Source organism: Carettochelys insculpta, chromosome 25 (genome assembly GCF_033958435.1).
Source record: "Carettochelys insculpta isolate YL-2023 chromosome 25, ASM3395843v1, whole genome shotgun sequence".
Classification (NCBI taxonomy): domain Eukaryota; kingdom Metazoa; phylum Chordata; order Testudines; family Carettochelyidae; genus Carettochelys; species Carettochelys insculpta.
Genome location: NC_134161.1, coordinates 16,533,500 through 16,555,970, shown reverse-complemented (window position 1 = coordinate 16,555,970; position 22,471 = coordinate 16,533,500). Strand labels below are relative to the sequence as shown.

The following is a 22,471-nucleotide window of genomic DNA, read 5'->3' as shown; positions in this document are numbered from 1 at the left end:
ACATCCCATCTCCAACAGGCTCTGTCCCTCCCGCTTGCCACAGCAGGGAGAGGGAGAGGGAGTGGGGTCCCCGCCAGCTCGTTCAGGTCAGGAAGCAGCATTTCAATTGCCTCCCGACATGAATGGGGTCCTGCATTTCCCCTCATGGGGGCCGTTTACAGAGACCCCGCGGTGGCCCTGCAAAGAGACACAGCAAGGGGAAATTGAGGATATTTCATGGCACGCTTGTACGGTTCTCATAGCACACCAGTGTGCTGTGGCACGCTGGTTGAAAACCACTGTTAGGGGTTCACCCTCTAGGGCAGGGGAAGTCCACAGCACCTCACTACAGCCTCAGAGCTGCCCAGTTCAGGGCAGGGCAGCAGTCTTTCAGGGCTGAGCAGATAAGCAGTATGCAAGGCCCGGGCCCTGGGGCGGGGCGGGGCAGGGCAGGGCAGCAAACCACCAAACAAGTCAGTTGGGGTGTGCACAGGCAGGGGGTTGCAGGCCCAGCCACTCCACTGTGCCAGCCCAGGGCCCCAACAGCAGCCGTCGCTAGCTGCGGTGATCCAGGCCACAACATGCTGATATGGGCTGCGCGGGGGTGGGGGGGGGGCTCTCCCTGCCTCCAACTCCATCAGTGTGGGGCCATCCGGGAGGGTGGGCAGGCCACGTTATCTGGGTAGCAGGTGGACAGCTGGTGCAGAGACTCGGGCAGATCAGGGCCTTCCTGCTGGTGAAGCTGCAGTGGGTCAGGGGCTCAGGTAGGTCTGGGCCCCCCAGGTAGCAGGCAAGCAGCAAGCCTGGACACTCCTCTGGGGTTCGGTCAGGGTGGCTGGCCAACTGGTCTGGCCAGTCTGTCGGTCTGGCGTGGGCTATTCAGCCCCTGCTCTCAGGAGCCAGGCCTAGAGGCCACCCTATTAATGAGCACTGTACCCCGCCTCTGGCACTTCCTGCCTTGTGTGTCAATCTCAGGGGTGGGGCATGGGTGCTCTGACTCTGCCCACCAAAGCCTCTGGGAGGTTTGCTCTGCTTCTGAGGCAGGGGAAGGCCACAACGCCTCGCTCCACTCTCCTTGGCAGAATAACCTCTTACACTTTTCCTCTCTCTTCTCTGCAGCTGAGAGCTGCATGGGGGCCCTGCACCAGGCCCACAGGCTTGTCTCATTCTGGGGGGTGGCTGAGGGGTTCTGCAGTGTTCTGGACTGGGGCTCCATTCTGCTGGGCACGTGTATTTTCCACCCCTGCAACCACTACCTCCTGGGCTGCTCCAGCCGGGAGGCAAGCGTTCTTCCTCAGCAAATGCCAAGTTCTTTCCTTGGCTGGGGGTGAAGTGCTGTGTCTGCCCCCATCCACACATGCTCTATGAAAATTGGTTTGTGAATATAAGTGCACATAACTTGGAGATCCTTTGGACAGAATGCCTCATGTAACCTGTCAATTTCAATGTTATAATCTGGTGAATCTGTATGTTCTGGTTTGGTGCGGGTATCATTCTTCTTCTGTGTGAGGTTAATTATGAAATATAAATCTGTTTATAGTTTTCATTGTGCTAATGAGAGCTATTCCTCCTGCCCCAACCCCAAATGCCCGCATGATCAACTTAACAATTTCTAAATAGTTGTTTGTCCTCTACGTCTGGGTGCTAGAAAGACATGTGAGTGTACCAGCTGGTACTGAAAACCATTCTGATCCATTGTTTTTCCATGGGGTGTGGGGAGGGAGGTTATGCAACAATGGTTATAGACTTATGGAGAGGTGTATTAGAGCAATGGGGAGCTATCAGTTCTTTGTCTTCAACCCGCCTGGGGATCAAACTGAAAAGGTGTTGACTCTAATCAGGAGAAAGAGTGGTTTTGCTTTGATGATTTTTTTACTTGACTTACAGTTCGGGTAAGAATCCACATGTAACAAGTTTCTTAGGGAAGTTAGAACTAGTCATGCATTTTCCTTTCATTTCAGTTTGGTTACTTCCTTTGACTACCTCTGCGGCTGTTCCTTTGATCTGTGTGTTTTCACTTACAGCCACTTAAACCCTACTGTTTATGCTTTATAAAACTCTTTAGTTTATGATTAGGAGCTAAATGAGTCAACAGTGTGATGCTTTTGCAAAAAAAGCAAACATGATTCTGGGTTGTGCTAGCAGGAGTGTTGTGAGCAAGACACAGGAAGTCATTCTTCTGCTCTACTCTAAACTGATTAGGCCTAAGTTGGAGTATTGCATCCAGTTCAAGAAACCATGTGGAGAAATTGGAGAAGGTCCAGCGAGGAGCAAAAAGAATGATGAAAGGTCTAGAGAACATGAGCTATGAGAGAGAACTGAGCTTGTTTAATTTAGAAAAGAGAAGATTTAGAGGAGACGTGATAGTGGTTTTCAAGCACCTAAAAGAGGGTTACAAGGAGGAGGGAGAAAAATTGTTCTCCTTGGCCTCTGAGGACAGGACAAGAAGCAATGGGCTTAAACTGCAGCAAGGGAAGTTTAGGTTGGACATTAGGAAAACCTCCCTAACAGTCAAGGTGGTCAAACAGTGGAATAAATTGCCTACGGAGGTTGTGGAATCTCCATCACTGGAGATATTTCAGAGCGGGTTAGACAGACACCTGTCAGGAATGGTCTAGATGGTGCTTGGTCCTCCTGTGCGAGCAGCTGACAGGACTCGATGACCTCTTGAGGTCCCTTCCAGTCCCAGTGTTCTACGACTCTTTGATCAAGTCCAGTGTAAGTAATTATTACCTGGGGGGCAGTCACAGGATCAAATCTGTTGCACAGAGAGAGGTGGGTGTATTTGGACTTTTGATTCCTTTGGGGGTTGGTTTCCACAGTGTTGCAACTGCACCCTACAACTGCGCCCACCCAGAGTTTAAATGGGTCAGCATCTGCATTGCGCTGCAGGGCGGCAGTAACCCCAACTCTGTGCCTTGGCTGAGGGAGACCAGAGGATCTGGCCCAGCAGGGCAGAATGGTGGGGAGCCCCAGAGAACTAGAAGGTGGATATCAGTGGCAAGATCAGCACACTGGGGAACATTCCCAAGCGATCTTCTGGGGCTGCACCCATCACAGGCGCCTTTGTCGCCCATTGCAGAGATCAGCTTTTCTGGCTCTGCTTTGCGTTTCCAGGCAGGTTGTTACTCATGCAGGGAAGTGCAGCTCAAAGGTGCTTTTCACAGGGGCACATGCTGGGCATGGAGATTCTGGCCCAAACAGCCCACACTCATCACTGCAACCTTCCCCACGCTCCACAGACACACCTAGCGATGTCCTGTGGACAGGGAAGGGGAGTTAATTGGTCCAGGCCTAGTAAGTGGAGACAGTTAGTGCTGATTCTGGATAGTTGCCTTCTACTGAGGACACTTGCTTGCTTGGCCCACCTTTTGTTTCCCACGAGTTTGGGCTGCACGCTGGCCCTCCATGCTGCAGAAGTTTCCGCTTCAGAATAAACCCCTCCGCGTGATGGACAGACCCACAAAACAAAGTCCTCCATGTGGGACTTCCAGACAGAGGGCAATAAAAGTTGCCTCAACTTTTTCAGTTCAGGACTTGCATAAGCTATTTTGCAACCATCTAAATGCGCCTTCTCCCCTTGCCTTTATGTCGGCCTCAAAGGGAAGCAAAAAGGGGTGTGTGTGTGTGCAATTCTTGAACTTATTTCACAATTTATTCTAAAACCCAAGGACTCCACTCAAGATCAGGCCCCATTGTGCTACACACTGTGAAGACACAGAGGTAGATGTAGGTGTGGCCAGCTGACAGCCGCAGCAGGCCTGGGGTAAGGTGGGGCTTAGAGTAATCAGCCCTCCCCCCACCACACACACCCCATGGCCATTCAAAGGAGCCTGGAGCTCCAGCCACCATTGCTGCTATTTTGGTGGCGGCGGTGGCTAGAGCTCTGGGCCTCTTTGAAACACCTGGCCTGGGGCAATTGTCCCTTTGCCCCCATGTTCCCATTGGAGGGCCTGGATATGGCCCTGCCCTGAGAGTTTATAATCTACAGAACTGGCAGGAATGCAGTATGGCGGTGTGCTAATGGGAGACTTTGCTGGTATGGGCCAATGCAAATGAGAAGGCTTCATTAACATCAGCAGGAGCACACCAATTACACCAGCTGACGATCTGGCCCTATGATTACAGAATGCACAGCAGGTGCACAGGAGCAGAGTTGGTTCAAGTGGGGGTTCAACTGATCAAGAAGGCAGGGGCCAAGGCCTCCTGTAGACTGAATGTGTCAGGCAGCACCCTACAAGAGTGGGCCTCTCTGGCTGAGAGCAGGATTTTCTCCTGGGAAGGATTCCGGGGCCCAGTGCCAGACCCTGGCCTCTGTTAGTCTGCGGCACTCCAAATACATCTTCTACCCTCCTGCCAGGTCTCAAGTGCTTCAGCCAGGAGCCTGGCAGGAGAGGTGCATCTTCCCCTTGTCTACTAACAACCCAAAGTGCTTCTCCAGTACAAGAGTGGCGTCTCAGAACCCAGCTCCATCTGCTTCCCCCATTGGCGGCCTCCTACTGCCCATGAGCCAAACACTGGCCTGGCCCAGGTGGCCCAACCCTGCAAATCTGCCCATTGCATATCCCTTGGGACTTGGAGGGGGCTGAAATCCAGAGTCTGGTCACCCTCCCAGCCTTTCATCTTGGCTGGTGCAGCTGTCTTGGTGCTGGTTTCCCCAGTTCTGCTGAGACACTTTGGACATCACTCAAATGGGATGAGCTCGCCAGAGAGAGCTCTAGAAGCTGTTCAGGCATTGCAGAGCACAGGTGCTGCTCCAGCTCACCGCTGCAGCCTCACTCCTGTGCCTTGTGGCTTTGCTTTCAACATGTCATCCTCCCCTCCTGGCCTGTGTTCTGCCTCCACAGCAGCTGGCTAGGACAGCTGTGCTTTGTCTCTGCAACAGAAACTCCTTCCCTCCTGCCCCCACCTCTAGTCCTGTCTCCTTTCCACCAGCCCCATTAACAAGAGCTCTGTAACTATTGGTGGGCCAGTCTGGAGCTGGGTCATGGGATGTGTCAGGGACCAGGAGGGTCCCAGCAGCCTCGCCAAAACCCTGGTTGCATGGACTCAGCCCTCAGGAGATGCAGGGACTGCTCCATCCCAGGCTCAACTCCAAATGGCTGAGGAAGGGCCATGGCTCCTCCACACCAGAGCTGAGCCCCTGGTGTAGCAGCGTGGTGCTGAGCTGCCCCCATCTGGGGTAATGGTGAATTGCCATGACATGCTTCTCTGCTCTTTGGGTGGGCCTGCATAGTGAAGTGACTTCGAAATAACTTCCCTTATTTTGAAATAACTATCTTAGCACCTATACAATGCAGCCGTGAGTTTGAAATAATTTCAAAATAGCAGATGGTTTATTTCAAAATTGGTAAACCTCGTTCTATGAGGAATAGAACCTCTTTTGAGGTAGCTGTTTTGAAATAGGCGCTGTTAAGAGAGGGAAGAGAACCTATTTTGAAATAAGCCATAGCGTGTCCAATGGCTCTGTTTCGAAATAGGCACCATGGCTACGTCTGCACTCGAGTGAGCTGCTGACAGAACTTACTGTCAGAAGATATCTGCCAAAAAATGTCTGTCGACAGTTTGCGGCTGCACACGAAAGCGGATCGTTCTGTTGATTTGCTCTCTTGACAGAGAGCAGCCAGTTGCCTGACCACGCTCTTGACAGAACTGCTAACCAGAAGCACAGCAGACAGGGCTCCCCGGTGTCCCAGAAGCCCTGTCTGTCAACAGAGGGCCCCCCAGAGTGTCCACACTGGCTTTCTGTCAACAGATCCTGTCGAGAGCGGTGTTCTGCCTCCCAGGGAATGGCACAACGCTGCCAACAGAAGTGCCGTGTTCTGTGTATTTCCTGTCAACAGAAATTGTTTGTAATGTGGACACTCAACAAGTTTTATTGGCAAAATACTAGTATTGTTGACAAAACTCTCTAGCATAGACGAAGCCTATGAGCGAGATGCTGTGTTTTGAAATAGCTAAGTGCATTTTTGTGTGTAGCAGCATTATTTCCAAATAAGCTATCCAGAAAAAAGGCTGCTGTGTAGACATAGCCTTTGTCTTCTGTGCTGTATCATTGTGTAACAGCCCACAGGCAGATTTGAACCTGAGACCTCAATGCAGGAGCCTCAACAATTTGAGCTAAAAGCTAGCTGAGACTACAGGGAAGTCTCTTTCTACATAGCAGTCTGATTTCCAAGTAAGGTGTTCTGGAATAGCCATTCCAAAGTATCTGTTTTGACATAAGGCTGCTACACACAGAAATGTGTTTTGAAATCGCACTTAGCTGTTTTGAAATACATTGTCAAAGCATGTAGTGCTTATTTCCAAATAGCTATTTTGAAAGAGCTGCTGTTAAGATGTGAAATAGCATTTATTTCCAAGTAGCTAATGAATTTGAAATGGTGCACCCTGTATTTCGAATTAGTGTGTGTGGAGTGTAGTTGACAGCAAAGCTATTTCAAAATAACTGCTTGTTATTTTGGAAGAACTTTGCTGGGTAACCATCGCCTAAGTGGTCCAGGAGCCGCTACATGGGACGGTCAACCACACCCCATCTCTACAGTTTGAACTGGAAGCCAGCTGGCTCTCAGCTAAGGCTGTAGAAGAGACCTCTTCTTTCTCCCTGTAAGTGGTTTAAGTGCCAGTCCATGGGACGGTGACCCACATCCCAGCTGCATGGTTACAACTGCCCTGAAAAGGGCCTTCTCATTCTCATGTAGTGCTGCTGGAGCAGGCCTGCCGAGCGGGGGGTGGAGGGCAAAGGGGACAGTTGCCTCCGGTGCCCTTTGAAATGCCACAGCAGTTCTGTTCGCGCTGCTCACAGCTGTAAGGGTGGTGCAGGGGCAGCACCACAGTCCAGGTGATTCTGAGGGCTGATTGCCCTTGGCCCCACCCCTTCTGCCCTTGGCCCCACCCCTTCTGCCCTTGGCCCCACCCCTTCTGCCCTTGGCCCCACCCCTTCCAGAGTGTGGAGCCAGACCCCCTCCCATCTTCCCCCAGAGCCGCTGTCGACACGGCTGTGCTGAGTTAGGGATGCTGCTCCTGCTTGAAATAGGAACAACAAACCCCACATAACGGTTTCTGTGATTTCTGTCATCAGCACCCCGCACTGCAAAAGCTGCTCAGCACCTTTCTCCTATCAGGAAATGCACACTGCTGTGTAGGGAGTCACTTGTGACAAACACGGTGCAAGGTTTTACAGCCAGCGGACTTCAAAACCAGTGCCAGAGGCTTCCAGGGAGTGGCCAGGAAGCATTACAAATGAACTCGTCGATTAGGACTTGATGCCAACATTGTCTAACTTTCTAGCTCAAAAATACATGGCCCATGTGTTTCTCTGAAGTTCCTGAGTCGCCTCCCAGCTCGGTGAGGTCCCCATGGGGGCTTAATGCAGCCCAGCTATTGTACGTATTTACAGTCAAGAGACAAACCCAGGGTAAGAACTGGGCTCCTTGAAGTGCTGCTGTGGGCTATCGTATTGAGGAAGGGAGGTAAGGACATGCAAGCCCATCACCTTCTAGCAAATCAGACACTGCTGTGACTTGTCAGGCGCAAAGACTTGCTCCCATGGTGGAGATCAAGCCCAACAAAGATCTCGACCAGCAAACACAGAGGGCTCTCAGAGGCTCTCAGGGTTGAGCTTTGATTTTGTTAGAAGCTCTGAGTGGTCGTTGGACATGGCTGGGCTGGTGAAAATTTTTAAAATTGCCAATACAAAGAGAGTGGCTCTGTATGTAAAACTTCCCCAATAAGGATGTTCCCAGCCAAAGGTGAAGAACAATCTCCAGAGCTCCAGAGGTGCCCAGGGCTGGGAGTTGCTAGGAAGGTGGTAGATCAGCTGCAGGAGATGATAGGCTGACGTAGATGTAAAAATCAACTTGTTATTTATTGCTAATGTGTTGTGTGGTGTTAATTAATTTTTAAAGAAATTCACTAGGGACCTCATTGCTAAAATATGATGATTTGTCCTCTGGTGTGATAACTGTTAATCCAAAACAAAACAAGAAAACCTGTGTGAACACTGGGTCTCACTTGGGTGCACTCTTATAAAAGTAATAATGAGCCTTCAGACAACCTTAACGCTTACAGAGCAGCAGCTGGAACCTGAAGCTGAGCAGCACAAGGCCAGCGGTGAGTCTCTGGGGAAGAGACGAGAGATGCCCCGTGGTCTGGGAAGAGGGGAAGGAAACCACCCTACCCAATCCATGGCCTCCGCGTTGCATTCCCACGTGCAGTCTTGGGCCAGGGCGTTTGAAAGGGAGGGGCACTCTACATCAGTTGGCTTACTTCCAGAGGCCACTCAAGCCAATCTGCTGCCCGAGGTACAGCTTCAATGTGTGTGTGCCTCTCCCTCCCACTAGAACAGCGGTTCTCCGTCAACAGCGCTTTCTCTCGGGGCCTGGCCAGTATCTCTATGGTGCAGTGGTTGAAGCAGAAGTGGAGGGTCAAGAGCCAGGATCATTCACTCTGATTTAGGCCCAGCCACTCATTTGTTTTGACAAGAGAATGGGGTCCACCAGGACAAATTTGGGTGAGTAGCACATAGGGTTGCAGCACTGCTCAGGTCTGGACCAGCTGTCCCCCCACCGCTCTAGGAAGAATCTATTGCTTTAGGCAGCTGCATCTATTGTGTGTAGCTAGAATGGCCCTTATTACTTCCTGTTGCACCTAAGCAGAGGCCTTCCCCTTGTACGTCTATACTTACTGGGAGATCGACCCAGTCAGGGTCAATCCTCCGGGGTTTGAGTTCGTGTGCCTCATGGGAATGCACAAAGTCAAACTGTCGGGGCTCAACAGCTGACCCTGGTACACCTCATTATCATGAGGGAGTAAGGGTGGTTGGCCAGCTAAGTCCATCCTCGATACACCAATTCCAGGTATGCAATTGTGCTAGCTGGAATTGCATATCTAGGGTTGACTTTCAGGTCTCGTGTAGACCTGGTCTGGGACAGCGGCCTCTGTTCTCCCCAGACACACAGAGAGCCCTGTGGTGAAGCTGCACCAGGCATGTCAGCAGGGGCTGGACTATCCAGATGTGCTGAGCACAAATGAGACATTAAGGTTCTTGGGTTGTTTTTTTCATATGATGAAAACTGCCGAAGAGGAAGTCCCAGGAGGGAAGCCTGGAGGTGATTAATAAAGATCCATCTGTTTGAAGCACCTGGACATGGGATTCCTTTCAGGCAGCTTAATTTCTGGATAGTACATTTCCTATGTCTTTCTCCCCACCTCAAGCTTTTACATAGACCCAACATTGATCCTTCAGTGCAGTAAAGGGGCAGCACTCATTCTTCTGGCAGCACATCAGCCTGCAGTAGCAAAATGCTCTTGATGAAATATAAATGTGACTTTCCGCCAAGAAGTAGCCTTTCGCTTTTCTCTGGTTTGCAGCCCTTCATGAGGATTTACTACAAAACAGTCATGCTTACGTTCTCGGCTGCAGTGCTCACCAACCTCAACATGACAGAAAGCAGCAGCCAGCCATTTAGAGAGGGTGTTTACTCACACACACTCCAGCTCTTCATTGCAACAGCAGAGTTGAAGTGACCCATAAATGTATGGAATGGCTGGCTTTGTTAATCCTCCTGGTCCCCATTGGCTTCTCTCTGTGCAGGTGTCTTCAGCATGTTCCACTGGCCTGGGGTATGCCTAATCCATCTCACTGTTTTCTACATCTGCTCCCACCAAAATCTGTCATTGGTCTCTGGGGTTAATATCATAGAGTTGGATTATTTATGCAGGTACATCAAAGGGCTGGGGACTGACGTTATCATGACAGCCTCCTCTGGCAGGCCATAGAACACTAGAACTGGAAGGGAACTTGAGAGGTCATCAGGGCCAGTCCCTGGCCGTCATGGCAGGACCAAGCACCAGCTAGACCATCCCTGATAGGTGTCTGTCTGACCTGCTTCTTAAATATCTTCAGTGATGGAGATTCCACAACCTCCCTCTGCAATTTATTCCAATTTATGTTTGGTGGGAAGCTTTCTCTCTTCTGGCAGATGTGGCGTACTGAGTCCAATGAGTTATTGGTGATGCAGTGGGGTGGGGTGGGCTGTAAATCTGGCGACTGTACGTGGCCAGTGACTTATTCTGGGCAGTTTTTCTTGTAGTGAATCAAACCCAGGTTCCAGGAAATGAGAAAATCGAGTCTGAGCTGCGGGCTCAAAGAAAGGAGAGACACTTGCAGCTCTGCTCTCTTGTCTGTCTGCTCTTGCCTTCTCCCAGTACTGGGCTTCTCCTCTGCTGCACATCTTTAGGAATGTGCTGCGGCTGGTTCCTGTGCTCCTGCAGAGGCATCATATAGAATCCTAGGGCTGGAAGGGACCTCAGGAGTCCAGCTCTCTGCCCCAATCAGGAACAGTCCCAACATAGGCTGGGTCTACACTTACCTTGAATATTGACAGCTGCTACGCAAATTTAGTACCAAAAAACTTTTTTGCATCCATCGATATTCGTCCCTGCCCTCACTGCAGAATGCAGATGGGAGCACTCCTCCCGTCGTCATTTCTTAATCCTTGCCGCTCTCAAGGAGTTCCAGGGTCAGCATTGGTCCTGGAATACACCATTCAGTGCATGTGCAAAACGACACCCCAGAAGATCGAACCTAAGCGTTCAATCTTCCAGGGCAAGTGTAGACCCAGCCTAAATCATCCCAGCCAAGGACTGTCAAGCCAGGACTTAAAAAAAGCCAGGACATGGGAGGTCGATGTGGTCTAGCAACACTACCAATGTATCCATTGCTTACTGGGCACTTAGAACTCATTGAGGGGTACATTTCAGCTAAATAAAAGCACAGAACAGTGGGACTGTGGGATATTTGGCCACACACCGATAAGTGTTCATCCGGCTAACAAAAATCATGCCAGCTTATGGATGTTACTGGACAAAAGAGTGCCAGGCTACAGAGGTTCAACCTGTAGTCACCTCTTCAGGATCAGGGCACATAGCACACAGGTCCTGAGTTTCCTATTTAAGATCATCCTTCTTTGGCTAATTGGTTTTCTTATGTGTTGCCTCTTTGAGTCTGAACAACTTTTCCATATGCAAAGGGAATATGGCATTTGGTTTCACTCCCAGGAGCTGGCAGCTTGAAGTCTATATTTTGTGTGGTGCAGAGTAAAGAGAAAATAAAGTGTTGAATTGTTTGGCATTATCAAGGATTTCTGCTCCCCAGGAATCCTGCATAAAGAGATGGAAATTTTCACTGCTGGAGCCGAGAAACACACAGAAGGATATGAATTTATTACATTTTATCTCATTCTCCCGCAAACAGCTCAGAAAATGTCAAAAGATCATCTATTGTTTCATCACGTATAAAGAATTTGTTGTTTTTCTGTTGTAATTTCTTTGATGCATGGCTATTGGGGAGGGAAAGAATTTGGAGGGGAAGGTAGAAGGGGCTTTTGCAGGTTGTACGTGCTGTTTGGCTTCAGTACCACATACATTTACATTTTGCACATTCCAATTTTTAATTTAACAAATGTAATTAAGGCTAGGGAGGTACTCGGATTATTCATTTACTCCAGATGGAAAAATTAAATTGAATGCAAATTCTGTAATCAGACGTGAAGTTCAGAATGTCGGACGTGACGGGGAAGTAGCAGCCCGTTAATAGGGCCACTTTCCCTAAACAGCACCCAAGTGTTGAGTTGGGGATTATTTGAATAATTGAGGTGGCATTTGATAAGATATCTGATTGCTGATACCTCCTTAAGACGAAGCCCTAATTGTAATTCTCCATCAAGAGGTATTAATCTGTGTAACAGGGCACACTGGGGATAGGGGCAGGATGTACTTGCAAGCTGTTCACTCTTGAATTTCACCTTGTATTGAGTTCTGCTGTTCCCACCAGGGTCTCCCAGGCTCTGGGCAGAAATGACATAGGGGTGTGAAGCTGACCTGACACTGGGGAAAGTTGAAGCTACCTACTCACTGTTGGATTCTGAATTGTTGTACAAAGCCTAGACAGGTAGCTCCCAACCTAGGGTCTGAGGATCCCTGAGGGTCCATAAGGGTATTGCATGGCATCTGTGGGGAAAAAAATGAAAAGATAAATGAAAGTTATCATAGCAAATAAGTTGCAAATTAACTGCAAAGTTACAATCAATTATTATTTTTAAAGTAAAGATCTACCAATAATGTTGTTGATTGCTGTCTGAAAATCTAGGGTATGGCTTCCTTTTTCAGGTTTGTCTACACAGCAGCCTTATTTTGAAATAAACTTTTCGAGGACAGCTATTCCCAGTGTACATGGCTAGTTTTCAATTCAAAAGCAGAACTTCTGACATGCAGTGTGGCCATCATTATGCAAATGAGGGGTTGAATATTCATATCCATGCCTCATTAGCATTTCTGATCTGCAGTATTTACATACCCCTTCCAAAAGGGAGGGGTAGTGTAGACATTGGCCTACTACACAAAAAAAAAATGCATTTTGAAATAGCACTTAGCTATTTCAAAATACATCATCTAAACACATAGGCTGTGTCTACACTTGAGAGCTTTGTCAACAGGATGGGTCTTCTGTCCACATACCTCAGGGAGCACCTACACACACAAAGCGTTCTGTCAACAGAATCTCGACAGAACTCTGCATTTGTCTTGACAGTGTTACCCTCAAAAATTTGAGGAGTAACACTCTGTCGAAAGAATTCTGTCAACAGACGTGCAGCGTAGACACTTCTGTTGACAGAGGGGGCTTCTGGTTCACTGGGCAGCCCTGTTTGCAGAGCTTCCAGTCATCCCATTCTGTCAACAGAGGGCAGGGAAGTCTGTCCACTTTCTGTCCACAGAGTGGATTGCTTTTGTTCATAGACGCAGTCTGTCGACAGAGTTTCTGTCAACACAACTGGACGCGCTATGGCTTATTTCAGAATAGGTGCTGTTATTTTGAAATAGCTTTTTTGAAATAAGCATAATTCCTCATGAAATGAGGCTTACCAGTTTCAAAATAAGATGGCCACTCTTTTGACTTTCTTTCGAAATAGCATTTGTGTATGTGCTAGGATAGTTATTTCAAAATAACTGTGCTATATAGACCTGCCCTTAATGAAATGGACATCGTGGCTAACATGGGGTTTGATGGGGGTCAGTGAATGGTTTGGGGAGTGACTAAAGGTTTGGACTAGAGAAAAAGCTGGGGACCACTGGCTTAGACACAAAGACATTGTCCAGGGTCTTTGGACTTTTCCTACCTCTTCTTACAGATGCAGCTTGGGTGTTCAAAGAGATGCTAAAAGAAAGAGATTGTAATGAAAAAATGCATTTAGATGCAGTATCTGTTTTCTAAACAACACCTGCCTTTAGTCTTTCCTAAGGTTGCAGAAGCACATTTATATGCTGACTTTTATAAACTTTCTCAGGGCCTATAACTCATAATGTATAGGAGAAGACTGTCTTCTTAGAGGTCACCAAATGAAATTAATGGGTAGCGCATTGAAAACAAACAAAAGGAAGTTTTTCTTCACATAGTACACCGTCGGCCTGTGGAGCTCCTGGCAAGAAGAGGTTTTGAAGACCAGGACTTCAACAGGGTTCAAAAAAGAACTAGATAAATTTGTGTAGGTTAGGTCCATCATTGGCTGTTAGCCAGGCTAGGTAGGAACGGTGTCCCTAGCCTCTGTTTGTCAGAGGCTGGAAATGGGTGACAGGTGAGGGGTCGCTTTTGTAATTACCTGTTCCGTTCACTCCCTCTGCGGCACCTGGCATTGGCCACTGTCAACAGACAGGATATCAGGCTAGATGGACCTTTGGCCTGACCCAGTATGACCATTCTTGTGTTCTGAGGTTGTGACAGGTCATGTGTGTTAAACTTAAACTAAATTGTACTTCACATTCATGTTCTATCAAGACAAAATCTCCTGTACATTATGACCGAAAATGTCAAAAGGTCATCTATGGGTTCATCATTTACAAAGAATTTTTGTTTTTCAGCTGTAGTTTCTCGGATGCATGGCTATGGGGAAGCAATATTGTTTCCCAAGTCAAAGTGCTGGGAGTCAGGCCCCATCTTCAATTTGGTCTTTTTGAATTACCTAGCCTTTGCCTGCCAATTTCCAAATTTCTGGCACGTTGGGGTGTCACATGAATTGAGGAGAGGCCCTCCAGAGGGGAGCTCAGTGTACGTCTTGACTATGCGGAAGATTGACCCAGTCAGGGTCAATCTTCCAGAGTTCCATTTCACGCAACTGGTAGAGACGTGAGAAATCGACCTATCAAAGGTCAGCAATTGACCCCTGTATTCCTCAATAATGTGAGAGGTAAGGGTGGTCAACAGGAGAGTTTCTCACATCAATCTCCCTCTGTGAAGCTGGCCCAGTAAGTGGATTGCAGATAAATCAATTCTAGTGGTGCAATTGCCTAGCGGTACAGTTGCTGTAGCTTGAATTGCATATCTGCAATCGACTTACCTACCTAGTGTTGACCAAGCCTAAGTCTCCACACTCCTTTCAGTCTTTGGCCTTGCTACAGTGATTTTCCCTCGGAGAATAATTTTAACTATCTCATTATTTGCTTAGAAGGAGCTTTGCTTGTTTGGAAGGTACCAAGTGAACTTGTGAAGCCTCATAGTACAGAGATAAGTATCAGAGTGGTCACCGTGTTAGTCTGTATCCACAAAAACAACGAGAAGTCCTGTGGCACGTGATAGACTAACAGATTTAGTGGAGCATAAGCTTTGATGGGCAAAGACCCACTTTGCCAGCTGCAGAGAGTAGTACGGAGAGGTTCTTCCAGTGTATACAAGCTCCTGGTAGAAGTACGAGTCCGATACGTATTCTACAACCCAGAAAGGAGAGGGTCCCTGTGAAACTTAAATCACTTAAGATAAGCTGGGTGTTAGCTTAAGATTTACAAATTGCTTGTTTGCTTTTCCAGCTGGAGCTGTTAATTCAGAACAATTACCAAGCAGTTTAAATCTGAAATGAAGCATATGGAATGGTCCCAAAGAAAAAAGTCTGTTACAGCCTCCCTTTAGTATCAGACAGGAAGTCTAGAAAACAGGCTGTTTGCAGCAGGAGGGAGGCAGAATAGGACAGGACCTGGGCTACGGAGAAGCAGGTGCACCAGCTTTCATTCACTTTAGGGAACTCAACAAATGTCTAGCGCACACGCTCCAGCAATTCATCTTCGTCTGAAGATCTTGGCTGATTCTAGTTCACCAAGACTCTCTGCAAGTTAAATGCACACGTACTCAGCCTCTGCATATATTCTGGCTGCAATATCCTGGCAGTCAGTGCAGATGGACTCCTTGGGTTGAGCCATCTTTCTTCTGGCTTCTCTCACTGCAATCTTAAATCATCTTCCCATTTATAGAGTATGTCCAAGTCACTGTTAATTTGTTTGGTGATAAGTGAAATAGACTGAGCCTCTTAAATCTCTCAGGCTGCACCTACACATGCCACTTCTTCTGGAAGCGGCATGGTAATGAGCAGCCCGGAAGCTGCTAATCAGGCGCAGATGTAAAATTTTGAGGAAGAGGGGGCTTCCAGAAGGAGGTTTCCTTCTGGAGGATCCCCACGGGCCACACATCCACACATGTATTTTGGAGTGCGGAAGAGCTTCTTCTGGACTCCAAATCACATGGCCATATGCTAATGAGGTGTGGGAAATTTACATTTGCACCTCACTAGCATCTTCCGGGCTGCTCATTACCATACTGCTTCTTCCGCATCCTCAGGGTATATCTACACAAGCATTATTTCAAAATGACTATCCTAGCGTCTACACAACACAACCGCAATTTCAAAATAATTTCAAAATAACGGTTGAGTTATTTCAGAATTGGTAACCCTCATTCTAGCAGAAATAGCACCTATTTCAAAATAGGTGCTGTTAATACAAGGGGTGTGTCTACACTAGCCAGCTACTTCAAAGTAGCCGGCACAACGTCGAAATAGCACGCGTCGCGTCTACACGCACCGTGTGCTATTTCGACATTGAAATCGATGTTAGGCGGTGAGACATCGAAATCACTATTCCCATCCGAAGATGGGAATAGCGCCCTACTTCAACGTTCAGCGTCGAAGTAGGGCCTGTGTAGACAATCCGCGTCTTGCTACTTCGAAATAGCAGGGTCCTCCATGGCAGCCATCAGCTGAGGGGTTGAGAGACACTCTGTCCAGCCCCTGCAGGGCTCTCTGGTCACCATGTACAGCAGCCCTTAGCCCAGGGCTTCTGGCTGCTGCTGCTGCTGCTGCTGCTGCAGCTGGGGGTCCATGCTACATGCACAGGGTCTGCAACCAGTTGTTGGCTCTGTGGATCTTGTGCTGTGCAGGGCAAGTGTGTCTGGGAGGGGCCCTTTAAGGGAGCGGCTTGGGGCTTTGCTGGCCCCTTATTTCGACGGGGAGCGCTTGTGTGTGTGGATGCTCTGCATTTCCTTCTGGGGCAGCTCATTTGGATGTTCCCTGTCGCTACTTCAATGTTGAACGTCGATGGCACCAGCCCTGGAGAATGTGTAGATGATACGCGTCAAAGTAGCCTATTTCAATGTCCTAACTTCGAAATAGGCTACTTCGACGTCGTGTGCTAGTGTAGACATAGCCAAGGAGTGAAGCCTATTTCAAAATAAGCCATAGTAAGTCCATTGGCTCTATTTTGAAAGAGGCATTATGTGTGCAGACAATGTATTTTTGTGTGTAGCAGTGGTATTTTGAAACAATCGATCTATGCCAGAATAGCTATTCCAGAATAGTTTATTTTGGAATAAGGCTGCTGTGTAGACATACCCTAAGGGTATGTCAAATAAGGAGTTTTCTCTTTTAAAAATGCTCTCCAGCTAAAGGGAGAGAGCAAAAGTGGTATTATTGTGAAAGGCTTCTTTTAAACTTTACATTTGAAGGCTTATAACTGTTTTTCCTTCTTTTCTGTATCTTTATTGCAAGGATGTTTGTGACGGTACTAAATAGGCTGCCTATGAACCCTCAAACTGAGTTTAAAACTGTTCCACGTTGGACAGCTTCAGGGCCTTGTTAGTATCTATGAGTCTTTGGGTCCCTTTATTCCATCTAAAATGGAGTACGACATCTCATCTCTCATCCCTCATCTCTGTAATGGTTGAGCTTTCAATGGAGGCAGCTCCAAGCCAGGAAGCCTTTCCTCAAGCTATGTGATGATTAAAAGTGCTGCATACAGAGGGAGCAACTGGTTCCCTTTCTGCTCAGCAGGATGTGACAGTATATGCCAGAGAGTGTCTCCAATTCCCCAGCCAGAGCCGACCACTGCCACCATCTGGTCTGACTTCCTGCATAGCATGTGCCAGACACCTGCCCCAAAGTAATTCCTAGACCAGATCTCTTAGAAAAACAGCCAGTCCAGAGTTAAACATTGTTGATGATGAATCCCCCACAACGCTTGGTACATTGGGCCATTGGGTAAGTACCCTCAGGCTATGTCTACGCTAGCTCAGAAGATGGACCTGCTCTGGGTCAATCTTCTGGGGTTTGATAGCACAGCATCTGGTAGGGACGCCCAAAATCATCAACCTCTCAGGGGTCGCACTCGACCCCTGTACTCCATGGTCCAGTATGATTTGAATTATCTGGACAGCTGCTTATCACGGGTGTGGCCAAGTTTCCTGTGGTCCCATAAAGTTTGTTTACAGCCTCCAGTCAGAGTTGTGTACTGTTATTTAGCTGTATTTTACCCCTATATCTCTCCTAAGAGCCCAGTAAGCAGTACAATAGTGATCTCCCATAGTCCAGCAAATTTTCTCATCCAGCACCGGTCATGTCCCAAGGATGCTGAACCAGAGAGGTTCAACTTGTATATTACATCAACACTATTTCCTTATCAACTAAACTTGTACTTGCAGCAATAAAATATATCAACTTAGTTTGACAGGATCTATTTTCTATAAACCCATTTTGATTTGTATTCATTACACTCCCCTCCTTTAATTATGCGATTCCTATATCAGCTGCTCCTTTGTATCTCTCAGGTTTGATGTCAGTCTAACAGACATATAATTACCCAGGTCATCCTTTTTTACCCTTTTTAAAAACTGGCACAACATTAGCTTTCTTCCAATCCTCTGGAACTTCTCTGGTGCTCCAACACTTATTGAAAATCCATATTACTGGTTCGGTGATCTTCCTAAACAGTCCTTTTAAAGCTCTTAGATGCAAGTTATTGGGATCTGCTGACTTAAAAAAATTAACTTTTATAGCTTCTGTTTATCATCCTTCGCAGATAAGAGTGGACTGGAGTGAGAGTTATTGTTAACATATGATGAAACTTTTTCATCTCTTTTGCCCTACTACAGAACAAAATATTTATTGAACACTTCTGTGTTTTCTACATTATTATTGATAATTCTACCATTTATAATTAGTAATAGACCAATACCATCATCAGGAATTTTTGTTTCTAATATATTTCCAAATCTTCTTCATATTGTCCTTAAGTATACTGGCCATAGATCTCTTCTTGTGTCCTTGGGCTTCCCTTTTCAATTTTCTACAGTTCCTAATTCTAAGTTTTATATTCATTGCTGTAAACATAATCTTTTTGCCATTTGTTATATTTTTAATTATTTTACAGCTGCTTTCCTTCTTCTTTAAACTGTTTCAGTTTTTTTAAGCAGCACAACCATCTTCCTTAGTTGTGGGTATTTGGCTTCAGGCTCATCTGGTAAGGTATTCTTAAATGAGTCCCAATCATCATTTACCTTTTTTTTTATTTATTTAATGTATCCTCCCAAGTATACATGTTTATGGTCCGAACATTATTCTGCTTTCACATTGTAAATTTGGTCCAGTCATGATCACTTGTGTTTATTTTTAGTTCGTGGATGAGTTCCTCTTTATCTGTTAAGGTTAAGGTTAAGGTCTATTAAAAAGTTCTCTGGTGATGGCTGCAACAATTTTTAAGTAAGGAAATTGTCGTCTCCAATGTTTAGAAATTCTCAGGATGTTTTAGCACTGGCAGCATGAGACTTCTTGAATCTGTCCCATAGGCCAGGTCTACACTATGTCAAAAAGTCAATTTGAGATATGCAACTCAAGTTATGACAATTGTGCAGCTGGAATTGTCTTGTAGATTGATTTTTCTGGCTGTTCCCACAGTGTGAGGTTGATGAGAGAAACTTTCCCATTAACTTCCCTTACTCCTCACAAGAATGAGGCATACCAGGGGCAGTGGTAGAGCCCTGAGGGTTTGATTCAGCTCATCTCCCATAGGTGCTCTAAACTGAACACTGGAAGATCGACTGCACTCGAGTCGAATGTCAATGTACCCTCAGATTGAAGTCCCCACAATCACACGTGACTAGTCAGGTAGTCCAGATTTGTCTTCTATTGACAAGTCAGTGCTGAAGTGTCTTTCAAATGTGGTGGTTGTGATATTTCCTGGATTTTGTCAAAAAGTTTCTTTGTGTCAGGTGGTGGGATATGAGAAAGCAGTGGTAGGAGTTAGTGTTGTTGGTTTGAGTCCCTACTATTAATATTCTTATTGTTTGCCATATTTGCACATCATCTAGCTTTGTATGGAGAGAGTTTCAGCACAGAGGAGTAACAGTATTGTCCAACTGAGCAGCGAGTGCTACCACTCAGCTGAACAATGAGTGTTAGCCCCCCGTATTGTCACTGCCAAGCCATTGCTGATCTCAGATGTCTGAGCTCCCATGGTGAGGTGGTCCTTATCAGATAAGGGAGAAAGACAGAGTTACTCGTAGCTATACTCCCCAGCAATCATAATGATTGTTTCTGACCCTAACATTTATGAAACTATTGCATGAGCTCCATGTACTGAGCTATCCAGATCACGTCATGTAAGTGACCTGTCCTACTCACTGCTTACCACTCCATCCATCCTTCAGTCACCTGCAAAAACTTCATATTTTCTGGCACATATTTTTGGCGCTGGCTGAAATTTAATCCCTGTGAGATTCCACTTAAAAGCCCCCCCTTTAATCAATAATTCTCCATTATTAATTACACTTTCCAATCTATCCTTTTTCCAGGTTTTAATACATGTAATAATTTGGATTTGTTCTGCATACTGCTGATTTTCCAATCAAAATACTGTGAGGTACTCTCATTTACTTAGCCATAAAAACAGGCAGTCCTGTAGCACCTCAAAGACTAAATTTCATTTCTTAGGTAACAAGTTTTTGAGGGTAAGACACACTGATGAAAGGGGTCTTACCCATAAAAACTCATTAACTATTAAATAAAATTGTTAGTCTTTAAGGTGCTACAGGACTGCTTGTTTGTTTGTTTTTTGTGAAGCTACAAATGAACAGTGCAACCCTTCTGAGACTACTTACTTAGTCCCAGAGAGTCAAGATATATTACACAATTTTCTTTCTCATACTTGTAAATTCACCATATAAAATAGCAAGTTTGCGTGTCAAAACCTATTTTCAGTAAAACCATGTTTGATGTAATTTTATTTCCATCCTTTAGTTCTTTCTCATTAAGGTCAGGGCTTATCTACACGGCCACTTTACTGTGCTATAACTTTCCCACTCAGGTGGGTGAAACGCACTCATGCACATACACACACGCACGCGTGTGCACACACACAGGGCAGCAAGTTACTATGCTATAAAGTGCTAGTGTAAATAGGTTCCCTGTGCTGTTAGCTCTTTCCCTCATGGAGGTGGTTTCCCTGGAAGAGCAAATTAACATCAGCCAATCAGCTCCTCATTCTGCTCTAAACACATCAAATTTTTGGTGTTCCCTCCATGTAGCCCTTTACAGAAGCTGTGGTGAAAGCTTGCATTTGTGTGTAAAAGGGCCAAGTGTTGAGCACGGGGTGGCGTATTCATACACGCCGGGTCTTTTTGATAATAATGTTAGCTTTAAAACTGAGACCTCAGGACTGGCCACCCTTAGAAAGGGACATCTCCAAACTCTGGTCTTCCTGTCACCTATTTTCACACCTGTGCAGGCCTCTTACAGTGATGTTTGACCGGAATGTTTCCAGTTGACCAGTCTAATGCAGCTGTGAATGCTCCTAGGATGACACCACTCTTCTGGAAAGAACCACTGGGTCATTTATGAAGGCTTTCTCCTCCTCTGGAGCTGTTGCTTCAACCCCCTCCACCTGGCAGCTGTAACCTGCTGGTAGGCAGCCAGCCGTTACTAGCAATGTCAGGGGTTAAACAGCACTCTGTCTAGAAGAAGAATGAAATAACGCAACCCCTGACTAAAGGTGCAACAGAAAGGACCCAGTCTGCCTATAATGTAGTAGTTATGAGACTTAAATTGAAGCCGAGGGCAGGTAAAGCACAAAGCCATAAAGTCAGGCTTTTTCATCATATTCCAGAGGTGGGAGACCTATGCTTGCTTAAAATATTTCTGCACCAAGGAGCAAAGAGCCAAGATCATTATTTTTGTGCAAGGATATAAAATGCTAAACAGCAGCTTTATTGGACTTTTATGAAAGTTGGTATGAAATATTGCCACTTGGAAGGTATTTTTGTGAGATCAAAATGAGAATCACTTTAAATAATTATCCACTTTCCTCTAAGAAGAGACCCCAAAGTTCAGCCAAAGAAACTGTAGGTTTCAGAGATATTTTAACAGCAAGACTGTTGCCTCCTGGCAGCTCCTTGATTTGCACATCCAGCTGCAGCTGTGGGATTTAGCAGAAATGTCTGCAGTGGAGCCCAGTTACAAATGGAGAAGTAAAAGGGACTCCATAGTTCAGGATGGCTCCAACAAAGTTACTGGGGCTTCTGCCCTGTGGCACCCTGGAAAGCTCATAAAAATGTTATGTCCACAAAGGTGCCATTTTAAAGGAGCTCATAGTCGTCCTCACCCATTAAAGTTTGACACCCCACACCACCCCATCTGGATTTCATACCTGAGATCTGCTTAAAGCCCATGGCCTATTGCTGTTCTGCTCCCAGCTTTGCTTTAGGGCCGGGAGGTAGTTTATCAACAGAGGGAGGCAGGGTGAGTGAGGTAACAGAGGGCTTGTCATTCAAATAACTGAAGGATCATTAGGTGATCATAAAAGCATTGTCCAGTATGCCACTTAAAAGATAAGGGGGGAAAAAAAGAGTAGGAATAAACACAGATGTGCTCCAGGGCTGTGCATGGATCACTACTTTTCAACCTATTCTTAAATTACTTTGAAAAAGCAGTAAGCAGTGAGGTGGCAAAATTTGAAGAAGATACAAGATTACTCAAACTATTTACATCCAAAGCTGACTGCAAAGAACTACGAAAGTATCTCACAAAACCGGGTGACTGGGCAACACAACAGCAGATAGAATGCAGTGTTGATAGTTGTGAATTAATGCACACTTGGAAACATAACCCCAACTATACACAGAGAATGATGTGGGTCTAAATTAGCTGTTAACACTCAAGAGATCTTGGAATCTTTGTGGATAGTCCTCTGAAAACATCTCCTCAGTTAACTAAACAGTGAGCGGGAAGTTGGGAATCGTTAAGAAAGGAATAGATAAAAAGACAGAAGATATCATATTGCCCCTATATGAAGGTGCAGCATGCTCACATCGTGAATTCTGCACACACTGGATTTGTAAAAGGTACAG

At 46.4% G+C, this 22,471-nt stretch overlaps 1 protein-coding gene and 1 long non-coding RNA gene across 10 annotated transcripts in view; one reads left to right on the top strand and one right to left on the bottom strand.

Moving 5' to 3' along the window:
* PKNOX2 (PBX/knotted 1 homeobox 2) overlaps nucleotides 1–22,471 on the top strand; it is a 279,747-nt gene that overhangs the window by 119,349 nt on the left and 137,927 nt on the right. The gene's annotated exons all lie outside the window — the stretch shown is intronic.
* The window catches only part of LOC142001613 (uncharacterized), a 39,053-nt gene continuing 27,789 nt past the window's right edge, over nucleotides 11,208–22,471 (bottom strand). Inside the window, exon 3 of the long non-coding RNA XR_012642533.1 lies at nucleotides 11,208–11,991. This is a non-coding gene — a long non-coding RNA (uncharacterized LOC142001613). The remainder of the gene's footprint in view (nucleotides 11,992–22,471) is intronic.